At 37.4% G+C, this 26,176-nt stretch overlaps 1 protein-coding gene across 1 annotated transcript in view; it reads left to right on the top strand.

The window, feature by feature from the left end:
• Positions 1 to 288: 288 nt before the first annotated feature.
• The window catches only part of LOC119656035, a 127,492-nt gene continuing 101,604 nt past the window's right edge, over positions 289 to 26,176 (top strand). The window contains exon 1 of the mRNA XM_038062305.1: positions 289 to 870. The gene's annotated coding sequence lies outside the window, so the exon portion shown is untranslated. The remainder of the gene's footprint in view (positions 871 to 26,176) is intronic.

The raw sequence follows: 26,176 nt of genomic DNA, 5'->3' as shown, positions 1-26,176 counted from the left end.
CAAAAAAAGATTCTTTTCGAATCTTTTCTCCACAAAACATGGCAACGTTGGGTACTTGAAACCTAAACTTTTCCCCATCTTTGAGCAACAATCATATTGGAAGCTCGCTCTCTCTCACGAACAGTATCTAACAAAACCTGAAATTTACACGAGCATAAGATTTAACCCTGCAGTAGACCAGCTCTGAAAGTTGCACATGCACAGTGCCATGAGTCCAGCAAAGTAGCTTTTCTTGTGTTTATCTTCATTTCAGTACATTCTTCTTTCAGATACTCGTTCGTATGTTATTTTCAAGAGGTTCAACACCCACAGCAGAAATCCAGCGTTCACATTTCGTCAGTATCTGCTGTCCGAAAAGGTTCGTCGTGTTCGTCGTAGTACGAGTTTTTATCGCGGGCGCGAAAAGTATTTTTATTTTAAAAAATTTGAATTTTCAATGCGATTTTGATTTTGGTTTCGTTAAGTTTATTTTTTAGTTGGTATTTTTATATAAATCGATCGAAGTATTTGAGTTTTTACTCTACGAAAAAGTGCTGAAAGAAGAGGATTAAGAGAACAGTGTAAAGGATGTTCCGGTGAAAGGAGATTTGGAGCGATTGTTTTGGTTTTTGAAATTGAATATTTATTACTGTTTATTGTAGTGAAATTGCAGTTAATATTTTATTGAGTGAATATTGGAAACAAAGTAAAGTGGAAATCACTCATATATAGTTGGGTTCAGTGTTTTTGATATCTGTAGTAAGCAAAGAGTATACAAAGGGATACATTTGTGAAGTGCAACTACGAAATTCAGTGCATTACCAACAAATTTTGAGGATTACTTATTCAACCTATTTGGGATCTAATCTTTCAGGTGTTAAACTTAACAAAGTGAGTAACCCTTACTACTATTCATGTCTTAATTTTAAATTTTCCCAAATTTATTCTGTTTTGTCAACGTTCAAAAATGCTGACATGATTCAATTTGTGGTGCCTTTTGAGATATCGGAGTCCCGGCCAGGGATTAGTCAGCTTAACGATATTGTCAGGAATGTGAAGTCATAAAATCTTCTAAATATGGGCTAAAGATATAGTGATAGTCAACTCTTTTAACAACAGTCATATTAATTACCCAAGATATGGTATCCCACGTTGGGCGCTTTTTGTAACAAAGCATCTGTCGTTGAGAGCATCGAGGCCGGATTCTGTTTTTGATTAATATGGTGGCGTCCATCACTCCTGCAACTCACATATCCGGTTTTGTTGAAATTTGGGATGTACCTTATAATTTACTCCTTTTGTTGACAAATTTTCAGACAAGAGTCCTTTCGACAAATAATTATTGTATCCGATATACTAATATTATATAAAATAATTATAATTATTTATCAATATTTCTCAATAATGAATTTTTTATCAGGGATATTTTCGAATATTCTTGTGGCTTCCTGTCACCCAAGTTATATACATAGTTTCCACTGACCTCTGGGGAAAGCATGTCAACCATGCCTACGCCTCATCGTTGGCGGTTTGCTAAGATACAGTTCTGCTTTCTCCAGGATATTCCAAGAAACTTGCACTTCTCATCCATTGCTCTCGATGATGTTTTTTCGGGCGATTGATTCGTCATCTATCCTGGAGGAGTAGACTCCATTGTGGGGGAGAGCCAAAAATTAAGCAGCCGTCCTTTCCTAATGTTCACTAATGTTGAATCAGTGAAACCCATTTGCTTGCTTTTCACGAACCTAACCCGACATTGACCGACAGCATACTCTGAATCTTGCAGAATCCTTCCGAACTTATGAACCCTATCCAATTATCCTACGAAGAACTTTACTTCAGTTAATATTCCATGTCGCAAGCTTCCCTTTCGCGGAGCTCTAAATATATTTCTGTCCTCCAAGCCTTAGAACATTACGGCACAGTATCCAAAAACACCACCGTATATATATAAACTTTGACCTGCCACGCAAGTCAACAACGGTGATGAATAGGGCCTTATATGCTCGGGCGAATCCATTAAAAACTTCTATTTCCACCCTTTTATTTTGTGTGCTACCAAAACTGTGAAGAAATAGAGGTAGTTTACTCCTTCTTTGATCGTCGCATTATTACTGGGTTGATTATGAGTTCCTTTTTGTGGTCGGTTAGCCAATTAGCGTACGTAAATTGCCTCACCAATGAAAAACTGCTGATATTCGCAGAGAGTCCTTTTACTTTTTCAAAATTCTCATAAGTATTTTATTTGGTTAGAATGTAGATAATATTACACTTTTTTCGCAGAGAGTGGTGACTATTATCCAATGAATCAGAACAGATGGCTGATTGTGCTTTAAAACTTTTGTACTCTGTCTGACAAGTTGGCAACCGGAACCATCAGGAATGTATTAACCTTGTGATTTCATTTCGCAAATTTCTTTTTTTGGCCCAAAATTTATCCATCCATCATTCAAACTTATGTTAGAGCTGGTAAAGTGGCAGTGACTTGGCTGCATTTGAGATAATCCACTTCTAGTTCAATGATATAAGTAATGTGGGTTTTATGCTTTTTATCGGTGTGGCAATAATTAACAGTTAATAAGACATAGTTCTAGAGTAACCAGGAAGACCATCTACCACAAAGAAATATAAGCAATACAGCTGTAAATAGACGGTATTTTGTAGCACATTCAGACCGCACTTCAAGCGCTCCCAAACTCTATTTTCCTCGAGGAGCCCCAGAAGCAATGATATGATGAGCGATGAAATAAACCAACAAAAATCAGTGCATTAGCTAATGTGATTCGCTGATTCTACTCGATCTCCTTAGTACTTTTCAAGTTCACTGAAGTCGTAAAAAAGTGGCCCACAGTCCTCGCTGCAGAGTCATCAGCTAGCCAAAAGAATAAGATAAGAATCCTTCTTATTCAGCAGATTTCCCATTTCGTCCTCAAATAACATAGTTTTTCGGCATTGCATCGGTCCAAACAGCTGGTGTTACCAATTTGAACGAAAGTTCAGTCAAAGTTTTCCGGAGCCGTTATGAAAATGCGGCATTAAATATATCGATGTACGATGCAAATATTTTTGACATAATTTATTTTACTACAAGGGGGGCTCATGTATTAAGCCGATTCTAATTCCTGCAACACTACAGGGGGAAGTGGGCATTTTCCGAAAGCCTAAAATAGCGCAGGTTCTTTATTGGAGAAATCTATTCCGAGGTGGCATTATCTTAGGTCTGAAGTAAAAAAGAAACTGAAATTGAAATGTAGGGTTCGCCCCTTTCCTCACTTTGGCTGAAGGTGCGCGAGTTATTTTTTCGATTTTGCACAGGCCATAGTTTAGGAAGCAGGTGCTTATCAGCTGATTTAAAAATAATTCTCAAAAATTTTGAATAAAGATTTTAAACCAATATAAAAGCCTGACTTTAGATCCGAAAATATTTTGGAATAGGAATAATATTAGTTTCATGGAGGTCGTTACGCCCGGTCCACATGCTTATCGAACCTCAACGAACACTTACAAACCCAAACGTGTGGGTAAAATTTTTGGCTTGGTTCAAAGGGAATTTTCTGTAAGCGCTAGTGGTGCATCCACACATAACATAACCTGTCTATCACGCCTACCTTCTCAAAGCACACGAACGCATTTGCACGCGTGTGGTGGTCATGGAAAACGTTATTAGAGGTTTGGAGTTTGCGGCATGCCAAACGTGTAATATCACGCAGTCGAATCAATATAAAAATTGAACCTGAAGCTCGATGGGTCACCTCAGAAATAGGAAATGCTAAGTTTTAGACAAAAAGATGGGAAGAGTTACGATGGGAACACTTCCTCCAGTGCCAATTATATATGGAGCTAGGTCACCACAGCCATGCAAAAGTGCATCTTTATGAATGCAATGAGGCATTGGCGAGTTGGATTCCTTTTCCCACGCAGAAGTGAAAATTTGGCTAAGTAAATCTGCTTTATTTAGTTCTGTTATCATGGCATGACAATGAGTTAATCAATCATCGCCGGCTCTGCGTTTAATGGAAAGGGAAAATCAGAAGCCGCTGAATAATGAGGCTATCTTGATCGTTAGCTGGCATCCCGTTGTTGGTCAGACCGGTCTTTTCGACTGTTAGTTTCTACTCAATCAATGTTTTTCCGCATAAAACATTCGTTAGTGATATTATATTTGTATAATCCGCGTACACTACTATTTTTTGGTTTGGGATCTTTACGTTAGCGTTAATAAAGCTCTATTCATACGATCTAGCAGCAGGAGTTCCTGATTCAGCGCGGAGTGTGTCCAGCACAGCACTGCACAGAATAGCACAGGAACAAAAAAACTGTTCCATGCATTTACTATGAGAGTAACGAAACTGAAAAGCGTTTCTATTCGAAGCGAAGAAGCATAGACATGTGCATGAGCTATTTTAGAAATTGTTCTTTCGGAGACTATTCTAAATCTCAAGAATTCAAGCATAATTTTTGGAAATATAAAATGGTTCAATGTGTAGAGTGCAATGCTAACTTCTATTTGATCTGTAGTTTCACGAAGATAACTAGTAGTAGTGCGCCAAATGCGCTCGTTTTTCAACTGTCAATTTATCACAATCTTGGGTACATTAACGGATAATTGCAATGTCATGCAGAAAGAATGGTAGTTGCATTTTCCGATACATTAGTATTGAACACACACATTCTATCGGAACTATTGATGTGAACGAAGTAGTTTCACAAAGTCCCACTCGGATCCGCAGGACGCCGTATGTCCGCAATAATTTTTTCCTGAGGGTTTTTGGCTTCTTCGATGCAGTGTCTGATACGTTCCGTGCTGCATCGTATGAATACTCTCATAGTAAGTGCTGGACTCTGCTCCTGGGTCGTATGAATACATTCGTCTGTGCTGTGCAGTGGGTGTTGGATCTCTACTGGATCGTATGGATAGAGCTTGAAGTAGATTACGTGTCTGGTTGAAGAATGCTCTGAAAACTGTATGAAATAATCATAGAAAGAGAGCACCTACTATTGGTTAAATGCCGCTGAATTACAATAATCCGCCCACATAGAGCAAATTCATAGTGACCGAATTTCGAATCTAGCCTTTAGAAGCAGAATTTAAGGAAACCCGAAAGATAGAGCATTCTGTTGACGAGAGAACCTCACAGTCATGTAACAATGACAGACCTCGATATCCAATTGTGAAAAAGGGGCCTTAATCATGGATTGAGGCATGCTGAAATTGGTTTTGGGGTAATTGCATTTGGTTATCTTTGTAAAACCTGCCTGACGCCTACCTTTGAAAATATAATAAAAACCAGAATATCTGTGATGGCCGTTTGTTATCCAGGTCCTACCAGCCTATGATTTCATTTATTCTTGGTTTGTCTATTCTTTTATTTATAAATTCATTGATTTATTGATTGTGAGGAATCAACATTACTGGGTCCCTTGCAACTCTTTTTGACAGCTGGTGGGAAAGATCTTCATCGCGAACAACAGCGAGAGCAGAGATCATAGATGCTCTTATCTTTGAAACGTATGATTAACAGAATGAGAATAAAGACAATTTTGTTTTGTTGACAAAGATGTATGCCTTTCACTCCTTTGTAAATTATAGCGTATTCACACAATCCTTAGTTTTTTGTTGTTATTTTTTAATATTTTATTTCCAACGATATTGTGTTTTTGTTTATTATAGCAGAGGTATATCGTCAGACACTGCTCCACCTCCGCCCTGGAAGCAGCGTGACCGAAGCGGTTCGCAGATGTTAAATGCTCCTTCATATAATTCACAGAGCACAACACGATTACGAATTATATTGAGCGTAAATCCGCCCTACTGACCAGAGCTTAGCCAGAGCTGAGAATATTTGTTTTTTTTTGAGAATTGCCGGGTCCTAAGAGAGAGTTTGGGTGCTAAGCCCTAAACGAAGGATTCGTGGAACAAAAAAAGAGGGAGTAAATTGCTCTCCATTTGGTCCGGTCCGGCATCAAGTTGATGCGGATTTAGAACCCGGCAATTCTCAAAAAAAAAATATTATGTTTTATTATTTCTGCACTTATTGGTAATCAAATGATAAGTCTATAGTCGAAGGCCAGCACAAAGACACACCACAATACATCGCGATTTGAACCCGGAAAAATTAGATCGAGAGGCTGACCCCCAATCAACTCGACCATCGCACAACATTTTCAACAAAAACTTTAACGTCGAATGGAACTTTGCATATCGACTTATTTTTGAATGTCACTAGCATTTATAAAACCAGCTTCAAATATCGAGTCACATAACTGCTTTGTGATAAATTTCTCGATTATGCTAACCACGAGGTCAAAGCTTATTCCACTAAACTGCATTTGGGGCTTGCATCAGGGTGGATCGTAAAATTCAAGTATCTGTCTATATTTTGGAACCATATAACCTGGACGTCAAGCGGAAAGGAATGCGGAAAATAAACAACAAGGCTGGGTGCAAAGAGCCGGATATTTCGCTACCGGAATCCCATTGTTCTAAGAACTAATATGTATTTCATATTTCGCCTGAGGATCACGTTGAAAGCATAACCGAGGCCTCTTGAAGGTTTCGTGTGAAACCCAATCCAAATCGAGAATGCACTATTTTGCCAATCTCTATTTGCTCCCATCAATCCAAATCTATCTCGTTTATAGTCCACTTCAGCCATCAAATGACGGCATATTGATTACGAAAGATTGCTTCAAGGAAGCTTCAATTTCTGCATTGAAGTTTTCGATGTTCATCTTTTCCACTATAGGCTTCTATTACTCTTCTTATACATATTCCCCGGGAGCAATTTCCGGAAACTTTGACTTCAATCCCAGGCTATTAGTAATTGCCGTCTGATCAGTATCAACGATTTCCTGAAAATTCATTCATGAATAATTTAGATATTTATGAATTCAATGAAGAGACCTAGATAATAACTCCCTACAATTTACAGGTAGTCAAAATTGTTCGATAATTCCAAGGAAAATTCTCAAAAGTTTGCCTTAGTCCTTCGTTGATCTTAAGAAATTGTTTCGCTATTATTTTTGCTACCACGTAAAATAATTTAGCATGCACATATCAGCCGGTACATCCAGTTGTTCCAATAATAACATGAGCATAATAGCAGCAAGCTATGTATAAAAAACGTCATTACAAATTTTAGCAAGCGGAGGAGGTTGTTCAGGGTAATTGATCATAGGTAGAAAAATTGAAAAATGGCAAAGTGAATAATTTTCAGCCCAAAATGTTGAAATTGAAGATGTATCTCGCAGTATCAATTTCAGTCGGAATAAGTTTCAGTTTGATCATGATCACACTTAAAACCGTGAAGGTGATAAGCCTACAGCAGCAGCACAGCATAGAAAGGAACACGAGCATGGGATTCGAACTCAGGGTAGTTAGGTCGAGTGGCTAACCCTCAACGATCTCGACTACCAATTTGGTATAAAGGGTATGTGAATCCGAATAATCTGGAAACAGAATGGGATGAGAAGACCGGGGCGAACTTTCTTTTCTTAGCGACGATTGAAAAGCAAAGATTCGGTGTAGACACTATGAGTTCCAGATACTGCAGGTTTACTTTGCCTTTACTAATCAGCACTCCTTACTATAATGGTGTGAGACATCTGTTTCTATATCAACGCGTTGACTAAGAAATCTGGCTGTTATCTTCATATCAGTTTTGACGCCCGCCGAGTCTTTGATTCCAAAGTTTCCAAAAGGGGCGGGATCTCCATCCGTTCATATATAACCAGCTTGCATCGGCACCGCCTACTTTCAGTGCTCGTTACCTCCTGCCATTTATGAAGTGAAATTTCTTGTGGTTTTGTATTTCATGAGCCTTCTCATTTCTCATGTGCAGTTTCGCAAGCTTTAATTTTTTTGTGTCTGCCAGAATATAATGCCATATTGCGAAAGGGTTTTCCTGCGGTCTTTAAAGTGCTAAAAATAAATTTTCAATTGTGTAGGCGGGTCCGGTTCTTATTCAGCAACAACACATCATCTTGTCGAGATGGAAGGAAGCTTTTTAATTTCGTCTGTACAGAAAAATGAAACAAAGTTTGAAGGGATGAATTTAGGCTTAACTTAAGACATTTAATCCAGCCTTATTTGGGCGTAAACGTTATTTTACTGTATTTTCAAATTATTGAATAATTTGTCGGAAAGCACATCCGTTTGCTTAATGGTCGGTTATAAACTTAGTATTTCCTTTGAATTCGACAGTGAGAGCATAAGACTTCCTTCAGGGAGTATGTGTTCGAAGCGAATGCTAAATTACTATTATTATTACTATGTTGTTATTTTATCTAACAGCGAACTAAATGTGTCAATGTGCCACGTTTATAAAATCAAAAAAAAATTCTACAAAGTGGTGTGTAACTTTATACCTAACGTTGTTACTGATATTCGTTCCTATTCCGCCAACGACGCTACTCTCTTTATCTTCAAAATTGCCATTTTCCGGAACCTAAAATCTTTTTCACCTGCCGCCGTTGCAGCCTTGAATGTTAAAGATTTATTGTAACTTCCTGAAGAAATTCGCCAACTACTGAGTGTGAACTTTCTTTTTCGGGTTTTGGCGGTCATTATCAAAAAGATGTTAAGGCTGGTTGCATATGTTACTAACGGGTGACAGAAAATGAAATTTTTATATAACAAGGTAAAGCGGTGACTTTGATTTTTTTCGTGTTTTGATTATTGAGCGTTTTTGAATAAATTGTCGTTTATTTATACGATGGCGGTCATTAATCTTTTTTTCAACTTTTCTAGAGCGCATATTACCGTAATTATTTAAATAGTATACTTGGTTATTACCATCGAGATTTCATATGCCAAACGCCTTTAGGTAACATGACCAACAATTATATCTTTAAGCACAATGTTATTTTCCCCCTGAGTAGGTTCTCAAAGTTTAAATCCAACAAACATTTCCTCCCACTATAAATCCCTGCAGTCTTGCTTGTGGTCTTGTAATTCAATGGTGTCCCATCCATTCTGCGCCCACACATATTTACCCTATTGTTAAGCTGAAATGAGTCCAAAGTTGATTTATTCGTTCTGAAACTTGTACGTCCCAAATGTGTTCCGAGTTTCCCACATCCTTCACGATTGATTGGATATTTTGTATCCGACCTTGAAAGGAAAATGTGTATATAGTACGTTTTGGGATTTTAAAGTTTTCTTTTGGTCGGAAGCTGTTCATCCTTTTAAATTTAGGGAGTGATGTATTTCATCCGTTTTTCATAACAGGATTCCGTGGACGGTAAAGCAGAAAATGGATGGACTTTTTTTTTCTTTTTCTTATTCCTCAGCTTTTAGAAGTACAGATGTAATGATTGTACTATCCACCTAGCTTTGTGAATTGTCCCAGTCAATTTTCCCCACCTTAGTTTTCCCTAAGTGGTTTTAGTGCCATAGTTTCAATTTTTTTGAAATAATTTTAAATGCTAATCAAATAAAATTCTCTTCATTTCATTTTGCTTCACTAAACGTGATTAATGCTATTATATTACTGCCATTCTTGGAATGCGGAATCATATATTTCAAATGAATCCAAAAAAATCTCTTGAGCACCTTATCTTATCTTCAACATTGTAGAAAGTATCTCATCAGAAAGGTATTTCGGGATTGATACTTTAATAATAATAATTAATGAAGCCGACGTAATGCTATTATAAATATAGGACAAAAAATTATAATCGAGGAGCTTTGAACAATTGGAATATTAAGGATTATTTCTTGTCTGAGCAAAATTAGTAGCAATTGCGTTCTCAGATTTTTAGATATTTTCGTGGAACTTACTGCTCTGATTTTGTTCTTAACTTTATTTCAAATAACAAATTGAAATTGCAATAACACTTTATTGCAGACTTGTCCCTTTGGAATCTTTTACGGGTATTAAAAACGCAGCAGTATTCTTCTTCGTCGTTGCGCTATAGTCCATCTTGAATTTTGGATTTCTAGATACGCTGCCTCCAATCTTTTTATTTCAACAACCGTACTTGTCCTCTCCTTATATTAGCGTAATACACTAGTACTTTCAACTGATTAATCCTCTCAAGACGTCCTCGGTTTGGCAATTGATCTGGTTCCATTAATTTTCCCATTGAATATCGTCTTCAGTTTGACTCGTGTTCATTGAATGGGGGCTGCATACTGGAGCTTTTTTCATCAATTTTTGTCATGGGGACTTCTGCCTCTTCATGTATTTTTTCCTACAATTACCTGTTAAATTTAAATTACTATTTAATGCATTATTCAAAAAATTCCTCCCGTGCCCTTTCTTTTAAACGCGTTTACTAATTTTTCAGAAGTCTGAATTTGGGTCAAGTTCTGGAAGCAGCCGCCAAACATGTGTGTCTGCCCAGCGCTTTCGGGGTTTTCCTACCGGTTTCCGTCCTTCTCCTTCGAATACACTTTTATATATTCCAGTGTCGTCAATACGTTGGATGAGGCCAGCCTATTGCAGCTTTCGAGGTTTTTAATTTGGAGTTTCAGAAGTTTGTGTTTGGGTCCAAGTTTCACATCCTATGCTACACGAGTTTTATTATCGTTTTGTGTAGTCGGAGCACAAGTAACTTTCGTATAGCCTGCTCCAGCGGCGGATCAACCCTGATCTGCGCTGTTGCGTGGTACTTTGCCATTCTGGTCTCGCATATCAGTTTTGCTTGAATTTCCAAGTCAAGCCATACTTTGTATGGTACATTTAGGTCAATACTGTCTGTCATATGCTAGCTTGAAGTTCAGGAATATTTGAGGGACATCGATCTTGAATTTGATCGTAAATAATTGAATAATTGTCGATCCTCCAGTCTCAAAACTTCCTTGAATTTTCGTGAAGATTTTGTAGAATGTATGATACAAAGTAGTGAGATGCTTCTGTAATTGTCGCACATGTCAACTTTTCACCGTTTTTGAGGATAAGGCATATTACACCTTTTGACCATTCTTGTGGGATCTGTTCGTGGCTGCAGATGGAGACAACCAAATTATGGATAGCTTTCATGATCCACGGGCTACCTTATTTGATGAGGCTAGTGGCGATGTTGTTAATTTTTTGACATTTGATTGCTGACTCTGTTTCTTCCAATATTGGCTTATGCTTATGCTCGACCATAATTCCTGTGAGTGCTGGTGATTGGGTTGTGTAAGAGGGGTTGAGGAGTTTTTTCAAATAAGATGCCCATCTTTCACGTAATTCATTTTCGTTTCCAATAATTGCTCGGTTTTTGTTTTTACAAAGAGTGGGTTGATATCTACGCCTCAGACTCTTCACTGTTGTTTTGATAGCGTATTTTAGATCATACTGGGTGTCGTATATAGACTTCCCAGTGAGATTCTGCAAAATAGGACCAAATCGTTCTTCCAGTTTTACCTTGCACTTTCTCTCAACTAGTAGATCATTTCTCAGCTTGCCCAATTCAAATTTTCAAAGTGGATTGGTTTTTATTCTGCGGGTCTGTGAAATTCGGCATCTTTAGACAGTCGGAGTCATAGTTTGCTCCCTGATATGATCTCACGTAGAGGATGCTGGATGACCATCTTTTGATGACAAGAATGTAGTCTATCTGGTTGGAGGTAAGGTCATCTGGAATTTGAAGATTGTATCGGCCTTGCCTGAGACCGATCTCAATTTAAAACAGGAAACTCGAACTCAGGCCCAAGCTGTAATGTAGAGTCTGCCAGGGTCGATTACGTTATTTACTACATTTATTGCAATGCCAAATTTAAAAGTAACTTGTAATGATTCGAATTACTATGGTCAGTTACGAGATCCTCAAAGACAGAAGAAAACAGGCGAAGGTAGATCGCGCGAATTCTTCAGTACCTAAACTTAATTCTGCTGATGTATTTCTTTGACATGTGCTTGGTCGCTTTTTTGCTAGGCAGGCCTAGAAAGAGTCCTTTCGATACTTCAATCTCTCTCACATCTTCGACAAAAAAAAGTGCCTTAACATAATTCGTTGGAATCTCATCGAAATAAATGATGAAATTTTGAGACAGGAGCTAAAAATCTGTACAAAGCTAAAATCTAACAACAACAAAATAATGAACCCTAAAATAATCAGGTAGCAGCCGCGATCGAAGAGAGAAAATTCAGGATGAATCACATTCTCATTCGGTATAATATCCAACTCCGTTCTTGTCATCTACTCGTCATTGTATATGGAGATGCCACTTTTGATTTAAGAGAGATCTATAAGGAGTTACGAGAAGTAGCGTCGTCGCATAACAAAAACCCCCGGCTTCACTTGCCTTGGCAGAACAATGATTAGCTGACAGTTGCTTATTTACATTTGCCCACACCCTGCAGCTGACATAAACATTTCTGTATTGTCTAAGTTAACCTTTTAGGCATGAATGAATGTAATTGCACGCTTGAATGGGCAGACGCTTAGCACGGTGGTGCTTATTATATGGGAAGGAACGGTCAGTGGCCATAGTAGTGTTCAAAAGTATGTAGCTGTGCAATTATTTAGTATAATTTAGGGATTGCGAGAAGCTTTAAGGTTGGTGAATTTTGGATAGAAATTTTAAAGAAACTAATACTGTTGGTATCTCGATAATTTATACATCGATAATTCGTATTTCCATAGAATAGGACCATAGAGTTAATTTTATTTATTTTCCACTCCCGATAAATGGTATTCCCGATATTTCGTTCTAAACCATCAGTTTCTTGACCATACGAATTATCGTGATTCTACTGCATTAATAATATCTTAATTTTTACTAATGTGGAGTCTGAATGGGAGTAAAGGAATGTGGAATGACGCGATGGAAATGATAAAAGTTGCTAGATACTTTCTACAGTATGCTGCATTCATGACTATTGCATGCTTGCTTAAAACTAGCCAACCAAACCATCAACGCAGCCCAGAATGTGTTCGTCGCATCAGGGAATGGGAAGCTATTCGCTCTAGCTGAACTTTAGTTATTTTTTATTTTTTTTTCTTTAGGTTGTATACCCGTTATCTGACTTTTCAAATGTTGGCTATCATTTATAGTCGCCCGAAATAGTGGTACCCTTGACATATTATACCATTGTCGCAAATTTTCCTGCTATGATGTTTGTCTTCCTTCGGGTTTTCATTGTCCAGCGATTTTGTCTTTCCAAATTAGGCGATGTAACTGATATTATCTCATCATGCCGTAATACCGCCTTGCGTCTGTATAATCAAATTTGGAAGTTTAATTATGTTTATTTAATTATGTTTTTAATAATGTCCATATTTCCGCACTATACAACGCACAGAAAATACATATCATGTAAATATTCGAACACGGACCCCGACTAGGACCGGACCAACATTAAGGGGGTAATTTCGGACCATGCTCTTAACTTTAAAAACAAGTCGGAATACCGGAAGCTCGCGCTTCGGATATAAAGGTTTTGTGTTCATCTTATGTAAGAAACTTCAACGCACATTTTTCTATTCGTATATGGCCACGAATCCAACATAATCGTTCATATTTTTCCAAACTACGAGACATACGTACATATTACAGCCATAGATATTATCCTCACCCTAAACAAACAAACTACCTATTTCCGAATACTGTACACTTATAAGCACGTATATAAATTGATCGTACCCATATTTTCGATTTATTTCTTATATTTATCTGAATTAGGCACTATCTGCAAAGTTCATTAGCACCCATACACTATATACCTACATACACACGTCTGGTTGACAAATAACTAAAAAATTAAAACAAAATAATTCTCTGCAACCCAATTCATAGGAACTCATTTCGTTGTGCTATTGATGAATTGATATGTGATGATGACGTCATGCAGGTTGTAGAGTGCACGAAATTGACAAAAAATTGTGAAGTTTTACTCCCTATAACTTTGTTAATAATAGTTTGATTTTCTTCAAACTTGACCAAATTGTGCATTATGTTCTTCGTTATACGCATGTCAAATTTTGTACTTTTAGGATGAACATAAGGGGGGTGCTGGGTAAATTTCTAAAATGTGGAAATATACTATTATTACCTTTATTTGTGCAGATATCGGGACCGGATATATTTTGAGGCCTAGATTTCGTAGAGATGCACTACTGCGATTTTTTTCAGATTTTTCGGTTGGATAGGTTCTGAGAACGAGACCTGTTACACTTTTTGGGGGTCATATTTGGAGCCCTCACACTCCCCTATGTTTCACCCAATATTAAAAATTCGTTTCGAAAAGTACTAATTGAGACCTTTCGTTTGACACCCCACATTGCTACATTCTGTGAAAAAAAATTTTGCACCTTGCTTTCACTTGTATGGGGAGCCCCCCCCTTAAACTTACCGCAAAATGGCGTCAGTTGTTGCATGTAAAGGGAACGGTAGATCACATACTTCTACCAATTTTCGTGACAATCGGTCCAGCCGTTTCCGAATAAATCGGCTGTGACAGACAGACAGACAGAGGGACAGACAGACAGGCAGACAGACAGACGGACAGACAGACATCGAATCGATTCTAATAAGGTTTTGTTTCACACAAATTTTGCATTTTATCCCTTAGAGATGATCCTAGTCGTTCGTTAGCCGATACCCCCGATATGTCATTTCATGCACTTACCAATAGTGCATGTTTCAATTTCAGTTGGTTTGAAATTAGCTTTTTTGCTCATTATAATTTCATTTGCTACCTCACGTTCAGATTTAAGCCCTGGTTTTCTTTGATGCGACTTACTTTATTACAATTTCAAAAAAAAAAAATTATGGTGGTCAATGTTTACATCACTGTTTATCTGAAAGGCTAGAAACTAGTATTCAATATATATTTTCTGAATTTTCCATCTACTATGAGCGTTAATATCAAGTTATCTAGGGTTAGCTCCATATAAGAAAGTGCAAGGTAAAGTGGTATAATTTTTATATTTATTGAAATATTGTGAAGCGGCCATTATACGAGTATTTATCAGTCGTCAGATCAATAATTGCAACCATTTAACTGGTAACCTCATACAGGGGTCACGCGTTGTTCATGCAGAAATTAACCATGCCAACAGAAGTATTAAGCCTCGCTTCTCAGTGGGGGTTTCAAAAGATTTAAACGGCTCTCTTGCTTAACGGCCTAGATACGTATATGAAGGCGACAATACGAAAGTGAAGCCAATCATGAAAAGTTAATATAATTCTGTGCTGCACTACTGATTTCCAAGAGCAGGCATGGTGGTAATAGTAGGCTTCATTGTTAATGCCCACCTTTTGGGAACTATTAGAATACCTAGTAGGGATTGAATTGCAAATCCTTAATCTGGGTAATGATGAAGTTCTCAGCGAAACCGTCGCGAAACCGGGCGAGGAGTTATCGACAATACCGTAGCCTCACATGCGATTCCAGCCGAAGAGTGATAGTTATTGAACAATATCACATTCTCTGTTCATAGACGCATTGATTTCGTGATGGGCATGGAACCACCTCCACGCTCTTCTTTCCGTTATCTATGGAAGACAGATTGGACGGGGTATAAATTAGTGGTGAACGCCCAAGGTACGGCCCTATGAGCTATGAGACAAGCCTTCGAAGAAAGCTGGAAGTTCTGCATGCTCAGGAGAAGAGAACGGCGAGGGTATTGCTCAAATGGGCTCTGAAGTCTGATTCAGTCATGGGTTCAGGTCGGTATCAAGAGTCTTAGGCTCAGAAGGAGCATTAATTTGGCTAACCGATCATGGAGACGCTTTTGCAAAGCGATTAACTCACTCGAGGCGACAATGAAGTTGAAGTAGATAGATTGTCACAGAATGTAGCCAGCAGTAGGGTAAACTATATTTAGATAAGTATCTGCGCACTTCCTAAGAAGCATTCAAAATCGCAATTCTCTACTCAGAGAAGAAGAAAGGTCTCCACTGTGGCCGGAGAGCCTCAATTGACTTGAGGTAAGATGTCTTAATATTATAAATGTTCATGGTCCTCCCTTTCTGTAGCCCTGGTCCTGGTTTACTTGGAGATGATCTTGCCTTAATAATTATTAATTGAACACAACTCTGCAGTAATACATGATTCTTTTCACTGAAGCAAGGTTAGTTGAAAGTGAGGGTCGTTTGCTGCCCAGAGTTTTTTTCGAGTAAGCTGTCATCGACATCGAGTCAATTTAAATAAAGTTTCGTTTTATACAAAACCTTAAAAAGAGACTTTAGAAAAAGATATGTTTTCAGCTTACACTCGAGGTAACTTGTAGCGAACAATTTAATAGCCAAGATCAAGATTACATGCTATTATTGAGAATTCTGAAAGCAGTCCAGCCCGTTTTAATATTTTCATCAATTTATAACTCAGGAATAGGATTTTTCCATGATGTCATTGAGTGAGTGTGTGCATCCATCCGTAAATAGTAATTAATTGTTTTTGCTCAGAAAAGTGAGTTTTATACAAATATAGATCCTTGTATGGTATATGTTAAAACGCATGCAGCAATTGTCCTCATACAGTGTTAACCCCATTGGGGACGAAAATATTTGTTCAATTATGTATCACCCAAAAGGTGATTGAGCGATATTCTCAATAATTGCAAGCGTATGGATGGGCTCCATTAATATCTTCAATATATATGCATGACATCATCGGTTACGCATACCTGCTAACATTCTAATCTAATCTACTGATTGTACAATATTAAGTACCATTAGATAAACCACATAAAAAGTTTATGTAGGGTACATACATTCGCATATTTGGTGTGAATGATATTTTGTGATAAGAATATGACAATCAGCACAAATGTGGTAAATGAATATTAGATGTTCATTGGGGTAGATATAACACTTGCATCGACCCTGTGATAACCCTTAAATTTCTGTGAAACCTAATTAGTTCGTCAGTGGAAGCATTTTATAATTTGCGATAGTACAAGTATTTCCGATCGGAAACTTTTATTATCGCTTGCTGCAAAAAAGAAAAAATCCCTACGGGATAGAGTTAGTAATGTATGACAAGTTTCGTTCTTTCCATAAAATTGAAAAGACCCAATGAAACCAAACTAAATGACAAATCCTTCTTATCTGCAGAAGTTTGAGAAGGTTTTATACGAGTTGTTTACAAACAGAGTTCTCCGGATGTATGTATATCGCTAGTTTTCTTTTGGATTATTTGTAGGAACTCTGCGAGTCGTACTCTGGGAGTAATTGATTAATTGTTGGGTTTTATAATGATTAGGCGAAGAATGTAGTTGAATTTTTACTCCGTTTTTTTATATCTTTAAAAAACAATCTCGAGAAATTGCTATTTTAAAAGAAGAGATTATTTTACCCATGGTTTAGATAATGGTATGCGATTATACTTAATAAAACCGAAATATATAAAAGAACGCAGATATTTAATAGTAAAACTGGCTAACGCTGTTGACCTGATCCACAAGTGTGTGCAATTCGGACAGAGAGTCCAATGAATTTGAAAAGGAAGCAGAATGGGCATAATTTGTGTATGTATTTCTGATTCACAAACCTCGAGAGTACCTCTGTCAGAACTCAATAACGACTACACACTACAGGAGTAGAAAATATTCCTAAAAAAGCTTCTCCCATGGTTAGGCATTGTAGTTGGCACTTAATCATCAGATCGAATTTTGTGAGCCTGTCCTAGTAGTAATTACCTGGGAGTACAGAGGTACAACTCAGGCCAGATGCTAGGAAATAGCTTTTAGGATTCTGAAAGATATTATTGAAATATCACATTTACTGAACCATATAGCCTAAAATGTATCAAGGGTAATATCTGGGTTTGCGTATATGCAAAGAGGGTGTAATACTGCTCAAAGAAGTTATTGGTCTTCACATCAATTGCAAAGGGAAGAAATGGTTAGACAGTGCTTACTTATTTTAAGAACCCGTTCCCAGAATTCACCCACACGAAAAACTTGCAAAAATTATGCTCTTGCGTGCATATAATATACAGACTCAAAATACTGTTCATCGATACCTGCCTAAATAAAGTTATTATTATTATTAGTTTCTTTGTATCTCTTACTTACATATATCAACAATTAGCTCATACTAACAAAGTTCTTTGTATTGATTGATCACGTATACACATATCAATCTTGGCGTCGTCTAGTTAGTTATTCCTAGTTAAAAATTTTATTCGATTTTAGGATTGAATGCTTAAATAACGCCATCCAATTTTAAAATCAACATAACTTTATTAAAGTCTTAATTCTCAGGTCCACTGAAAAAACTCCGGCCCTATGGGTATCAGCCTCCTACGCACTCTCTCTCAACGACTTCACCATTAAGCAGAAGTATTTCAAAGCCATGGCTTAGAATTGTTATTAGACGCCCTAAAAAGCAGGAAACTGATGGTCGCTGCTTATTCTGCTAAAAATTGTTGCCGCTGTGTGATTGTGACTAAGAGGTAGGATGCGGAGGATCAGGTCAGAAACAGTTTTCTTGTATCCAAATCGTGGAAATGTTGGAACATTTTTTACTGGCTGAGTCAAGCTTAGACGTAATGACAAACAATGTCTTTTAACAAGGACCCACACTTCCGTATTTTAAGCACTTCACCAAAGTGAAAATTGAGCGTTCCTTGTAAAATTGAACAATAAATCTATTTTTATCAGTCTCCTTATTCTGGTCACCAAGGAAACTTCGGGGGCTGACGGACGGAATTGCCTGCATTTTCCCCGCACTTCTGGATAGGTCTGCTTTCAAAGAATCTTTTGGATGTTCAGTTCGTGTTTCTCGAGGAGTTATGGTTGACACTTAATGACCACCACATCGGGGTAATCTTGTTCTATCCCAGGCTAGTTTTCTTCTTCATCTAAAACAATGTCGGATTTTTATCTTCAGAATCTAAGTTGACTACAGGCTTAATATCACAATTTGTACGTTCAAAGTTATGCATACCTTGAAAAAGCAGACTTACCGAGCGAGAGAGGGGAACTGCCGAACGGAAGGTTTTTAGGGGAGCATGAATGAATTTCAACATTGCATCTCGTTTATTGGGAAAATGATGTTCCTTCTATAGCCGGCTAGGTTGGGTTAAAAAAAGGAGAAATCATAGTTAAAGACAATGAGGCGATAATTGGTTAATTGTATTGTTTTCTGGAAAAAGAAATTTCTTACCTTCGTCTGTCGCGGTCTTTTGTGAATTTGACGACTTTCCTGATATATTCTCGTATTAAGTCTGAGAAAACTAATACTTTGTACAAGAAATGCGGAGCTATCTACTGCGTATTCTCCCTCCTTCACTAAATTTCTTAATCAAATACCCTTCCTGTAATCTATATCTAATCATTAGCTTACTACATCTAATCTAACCATCTAATTTGCTAAAAGTTAAGAAATCACTTGTTTTGGCTGAGCATCCAGGGAGGGTTCTGTTGACGTTCAAAATCGGATTGAGAATCTCAAGGTTTATTTTCGTTTCTCAAATAGGTATGTTCAATTCTCAATTAAGATATTTTTCTTTGAATCAATAGTATGGAAGGACGGAAACCCCAGCGATAACGAATCCCAATCATGTACTACATTATTTTTAAGCTTTTGCACAAAGTCTTATGGGATAGCCGCTTGGAAATGCGCTATTTTTCGACTGTGAATCAAAATGGTAAAGTCCTTTCAAAACAGTTATTAAAAACGTTCCTGGTAACTTCTTTCTCCCACAGAAGAAGATTTTTTTTTAAAACTTTCCTTCTTTTGCTTGCTTTCGAAGATTATTGGGCAGAGTTATATAAGAGGGATCCACCATGCTATTTGTTACGTTTCGGTGGAAAACAAGCTTTTACTTAATATATTTAAAGGAAGAGAATTTGTATAAGTAGCCACCCATTTTGTACCTTGCTAAAAAAAGTTGTGAAATTTCAGCTCCACCGTCAAGTCTATCTATGTATATACTTCCCTTTAATACCGGCAAAAAACGTTTTGAAACTTGGTTTAAATAGCCATGCTAGTAGTAGTAACAAGTCTGCCACATTTTTCTGTGTCTACTGAGTTTGTTCATAGTCACTTCCCTGTACCTTTTTAGGTCCTGCTGCCATCCACACTGTCTCCGCTTGCAATGACACTGTGCTTCAGTTTTATTTTCATCATACTTAATACTGAGCGAATGATAGTCTACGGCAGCAGGACAGTACTAAGGCGAACCAGGGTTCGAACCCGAAGCAACTAGATCGAGAGCCGGGTAGTCGACCAATTCGTCCATCATGCCGCCAATAGTATAATTTTGAAGCATTAAATGCTCGCAACTTGTACAGTTTCGGAAGTGTTTATTTTGTATTTGTCACAGTTAAATTGAGAACATTCTGTCCAACTAAATATCATATTACTCATGGATCCCGGAATGTTCAACTCCTGTAAATTAAGCTATTATAGCTCCAACTACAAAGGAATTCCATAGTATTCTCTATGCAAAGCGTTAATCATGAAGTAGATTCGAAATACCATTCTTGAATAGAATAGAAGACAAGTTGGCGCGGTAATTACAATTTCAATTCAAAACAAAGGTAAGCAGCTTATCAATACTGTATTATCAATACTGTTCCCCTGACCAAGAGATTGGTGGGAAGCCCATAATCAGTCGCTCTTTTCCTCTACATTCTGCTTTCTCAGTTGCAATTGCAAATGATTGTTGACTCCCTTTCATACTTCTTGCAACTCTAACATTTTTGTAATTTTTTGTCCCAATTTTATTTCTGAATACATTATCTGAACCCAGCGTGACCCTTCTCTCTCCCCATAACTTTTGGCAAAAAAGGGAAGACATTGTCCCGAAAACACACAAAAAAGTACTTTCAACTAGGTCACCACCTGGGAGTGCTAGACTCTTTTGTCAAACTACTAACACACCTCCTTCTCCCACTGGACTCTCCAATCTGGAACCATTTCGCATTACTTAATGGTGGCTCCATTTGTAAGCCTGCCGCGGCTTTGCCTTCTAATCTTCCCGTCCTGGCTTTTGCAGTTTGGTTGAAAACTTTGAAGCGAACCTTGCGTGGCTGACTTAGTCTTCATGATGCTTCACGAAAGCACTCTTACGTTTCCGGAAGAAGATTTTGAAAATATTTTGTATTATACTCCAATGTACTTCGGTTTGTTGCTTACATTACATGCGCCAATTTTGGAATGTTCTCCCGCATGCTCAGCCTTATTTATTTCTGCATCAGCCAAAGTTCTGAGCTCGGATGTTCTGCTTTGCCTATGCGTTGAAGGTATTTGATGAAATATCCGGAGAAGAATTGTGTTAGCCTTGTGTTAACCTCATCAGAATTTCTTCTTTCTGTGTAATACTCTGGGGTTTTCTATCGATTTTGCGTCAGAAGTAAATTATAATTCTTACCGAAAATATACGCTTGCTCTACGTAGTACCATAGTATGTTGTTTAATTAGCTGTTGGCAACTTTTTCTGTTTCGGTTACCATTTATTTCATTTGAGCCTACAAATTTTGCTTGGAGTGAGTACTATGTCTAGAAAATTAAACTTTTGGTTAACTAACATGTCGTCCTCTACCTCAACTTCCAACGACATTCTTTATTTCGGTAGAAGTATATATACGATTTTTCTGCAGCAAGTTTCAACCGGTCCTAATCAAGTCTTTATTAACTCCTGATTTAGCTTTCGCGTAGGGTATTCTTATTATTAAGACTCCAATATTATCGGCATATGAGTATCATCGAACAACTTTAGGCGTGGAATCTCATCGAGCGCTATGCTCCAGAGGTCTGGAAATGGATTCCGAAGTAATACTAGATGTTATTTGCTTTCTTCGGATGTCACTACTTCTGAAAAATATAAGTCAATGGTTTTTTAGATACTTTTATAAATATCTGGAGACCTCAAAGGTACACTTTACTAATCAGATATAGGCTGTCGAGAACGGTACAGATGTCCAGTGTTGTAAGAAGGACTTCCCGTTCTGAGAAGTGATTTCCACGTTGAATGTGGTCTGCGCTGACCATTACATCTTCGTTTTCCCCCAGAGTCTCAGAGAGCCCACTAGAATTTCGAATTGCGATTAATGATTAACGACGGCTTTGTCATTTAGCAAAGTAACTTGGCATTTTAATATGTATAAAGAGAGGTAAATTTGTTTATATATTTTCATTATTGCGAATAGTTCTTTCCTGCGAACATATCACTGCGGGGTTCTTCGAAATTCACCATTTAGCTTATGAGTATATTTAGCTTCAAGCTCTTCTTGATCAGCGTTGAAGTAAATATCGAAGCTGTATTTACTTCGGGTGAACCCTGATTTCTCGCTTCTGCTAATAAAAAGGGAGATTCAGTTTCCGCTGAAACTACTGAATGCTCTCAGTCTGTTAGATAGAAACTAATACAACAACAAAGCAGATCCGAAAAAGTCGATTCGGTGTTGATCAGGTGTTCCAATTCATCGCTAAATTAGGCTTTGCCAGGGGACCATTCTTTCTTATGTGGCGGTTTAATTTGGGCCTATATCCTTATAAAACCAAGTGAATGTAAAAATTGGAGCCGGATGACGATTGACAACTCTATAAGTTAGCTAACTGGGCACTGAATTCAAATTTTTGGCATCTTCTCGACGAGGCGCATTTTTGGCCCAGCGGTCATGTAAACCAACAAAATTGCCGTTATTGGACCAATCACAATCCATAAATATTAATGCATTCCCAAAGGTTGACAGTTTGGTGCGGCTAATGACAGATGACATCATCGTAGCTTATTTCTTTCGAAACACAGTCACTGGTTATGATCCTCGGTATAGAGCGACCCTCTTTTTGTGGAAAAGCTCATATCCCAGCTGTGATTCCAACAAGATGGTACTGCATTCCATATAAGTGACGCAATGCTCGATGTTGTAAATGAAAAATTAGGCGACTGGGTCCTCTTGTGGCGAGCGTTCATCATTCGGCGACATGATACCCTTATATTATTTTCTTTAGTGTTGCTGCAAATGTTTAGCCTACGATAAGAAGCCAACCACTGCTGGAATAACGCGGCACGTATTGGAGTCATCAAAAGTTAGAAACCGAGACTCCCGTTTGAATTGAATGATGTGGTATTCCATGCACAATGATATGAATGTACCTTCTATAAAAAGCTAGAGTTATTCTGATATCTCACACACGTTCTTATCTGGTCAGTCAGTATTTTCTCAGTCTCCCGTTTTCTTTGGAAACGGTATTATTCTTTCAGACGCTGTGCTCCTCTACCTTCGCTCCGAAGTTTGGCGTTTTTATTCTGCCAACTACGTTTCCCTCAGGTGCTCTTCGACATGTGCTTTCATATTCCTTCGTGTCTGTCTGATATATACGCTATTGCCATTTGTGCCGAAATTTTGCATATTCCGGACTTGGCCATTTGGTCGATTGGGTCCTTGATTGATCCCAGAACATTTTTGAGCTAGCTGTTCCTGACGGTCTGAGCCTAAAAGGAGTTATTTCCAATTAGTCCGGTCGGCCATTAAGTATATGTTCATCCAGGTTCGTTCAACTTTTAAACAGAAAAAGTGATTTGGGATAAGTGGTTGAGTTAATTTCAAGTTTGAAATTTATTTTAATCATTATAAATCTTATTTTAAAAGCTTAGCATTAGCTTCAAAATTCATTGACGCAGTTTCCGATGCACCAGTAATATTCGATCAATCCTTTGGTGAGATACTTAGTGATTTGGATGGATCTTGGTGATCATAGAACACTGTGTCTAAAAATGTTTACCTCATTCAGATGAGTACTAGCGCAGCTATTATTCTTCTTTTAGGTGCCAGGATCATAAAGAAGGCAGTGAAAAGAGAGTCGATCAGTCGCCTCAAAAAATAAAATTTTCACATTGCTTCCCTGCAACAGCGATATTTGCATAAATCCTGGTAAATAGCACTTCCTTCATTTCTCATGGAATCTGATGATATCATCAGTTTTCATATTTTTTTAATGGTAAAACATTTCAGACAACCTTTATGATAAGCCAGACTTTTCTAATTGACTCAGCACGAATCCACGTTTCAAGTTTCATATCATCAATATTCCAGCTTCCATTCCAGATAGATCTCAAGTCTAATTTCTCAGAATTCTATTGATCACTTGTATTTAATTATAGGCGGCTGTTCTAAACACAGAACTTTACTTCCTTAGCTACATATATGTGATGACTGTGAGTTGCCATGTTTATTGTTTTTTCCAACACAACGCAGTTTTTCGTCCGTTAATTGACGTCTATTAACACGTTTCAATATTTTTTTTTACACACAACACCACATAGAAAAACGCTTGTTTAAGCAAACTTTTATTGTCGCACTTGAAAAAAAATAATAAACTTACGATACAGATACAACCTCGTCGTTAGTGTAAGCGTGATGTAATGTTTGTCGGAAAAAAGTTAGATTTGTTGAACTGAGATTAAGATTTGTGTGAGTAATTTTTTTGAATATCTACTGATCGCACATAATGGAAACATAACCTTTGGTTACGTCGGGGTTAGGTCATAAATTCAAAATTTAATGAAAGGAGGAATGAGTAAGCAATGAGTTTCGTCTTTTGATTGTATCTGAAGTTCAAAGTAAACGCCTTCTGAGCTATAAAATTTTTCACTTCTGCACGTTATGAGTAGAAAGGATTTTCGCAGACTCAGCCAGTATCTATAGGAAACATTTAAATGTGGGGAAGTCGATGTGAAGTATAATCAGCCTCGACCTTAATGACCGCTATTTGAAATCGATACGTGGATACACTACCAAAAATACACCTAACTTATTCAATCTTCTAGATGCCTTTGCAGTCTAGTATACCTTGTAGATTTTAGATAATGCACGTGACACACCTTTTTTCTACTATTGGAAAATGACTTCAGGGTCTATAATTTTACATTTAGATCTTTGAAGGAGATTTCAAAATTTCGGTACTAGCTCTCGGTACGAACCGAAGTCTACAAACTCAGCGTGAAATTAGCACCATTTATTAGCCAAATATCTTATTTTACTAAGATTTCCATTGTTAATTTCTAAGCTTACCTCCCATATAATCATGACGAATTTAATTGCGAATTGAATGCATGGCTTGAGCGTTTATTACAAAAGCATGTGGGAGTGCCGGCAGGTGAAAGGAGCAACCAAGCTATCATGTTTTATAAATAAAGAATTACCAATAACTTGAACCGGTACTTTTCGTAGAAGTATGATGTCAATAATGGCTGGAATCGATTTTTCAAGAGGTTCAGTTTACTTGAAGAAAATAATGAAAATTACTTCATTTTGATTATGTGTAGATAGATGATTTGCGTGAGAGCAACTTGTACTTAAAATTTATGCAATTACCTTGATTAATCGTGATTTTATTTATGCAATTAATTTGCAAATTTTGGCTACTTGTATGCCTATCAAATGCTTGCCTAAGTGATGACGAATGCAGATTGGCTTAAGCAATGGACATCAATGCGGCATCAATTTTGCAAGTGTTGAATTGGAAGTTAATTCTACAGACCGATTTTAGATACGTATGAAAGATACAAGGCATTATTATTAGCCCACTTTTGTCTGATTTGAAAGATGGCAAGCAAGCAAGATGTGCTAGAAAGATAGTTGGACGAGAAAGGATAGTATATGAGTTTTATGTTTAATAAGCTCACACATGCTGATTACCAACCCAAATTGCTATGTCCATACTTTAAGTTTCCCTTGAGGCGAAATTTATTAAATTCTAATCATTTCAGAATATTTGATACAATCAGAGCTGTTCTACTTGTTGGATCGATATTTTAATATTCTGCTATTTACGTGCTCACATATTCATACGTGTGCACAGAGGTAAAGACGAAGGATTTCTTGGAATTTGGTCACTATGATATGTATATGGGTGAGATAAGCATGTTGGAGAAAATATCTGCATAATCTTTAATCCAAAACGAGAGCAGATGAAAGGTTGAATTAGGTACTTCGTCCCTTTTTGAGAGGAATTGCCAGGAATGAATTGTAAAATTATCCTTTACGAAATTCCTATGGGTTTTTGTTTAATCCTTTCAGTCCTACTCGTTCGCAGTAAACCTGGCTTTAAAAATTGAGCAGAAATTACCAGGTTTTTCTCACTACTTTTAGCACTTTTACTAAATTGTATGCATAGCTTTCAATTTATATAAATGGAGGGTCTACCAGTTTTTGACGAACGGTCTCTTATTCCTGACGTATAGAAGAACAGCAGTAGAAATGAGAACCGTGGCCAAGCGTAACTGTTACTTTGGTCAATACCGAAGCTGGGTGGAATGCTCTAATTAAATTTGTTGCTTCGGTATCAGAAGCAGTACACAGT

This window comes from Hermetia illucens, chromosome 1, assembly GCF_905115235.1.
Source record: "Hermetia illucens chromosome 1, iHerIll2.2.curated.20191125, whole genome shotgun sequence".
Taxonomy (NCBI): Eukaryota; Metazoa; Arthropoda; class Insecta; order Diptera; family Stratiomyidae; genus Hermetia; species Hermetia illucens.
Note: the sequence above shows the minus strand (reverse complement) of the source record. Positions and strands in the feature narration are given on the sequence as shown.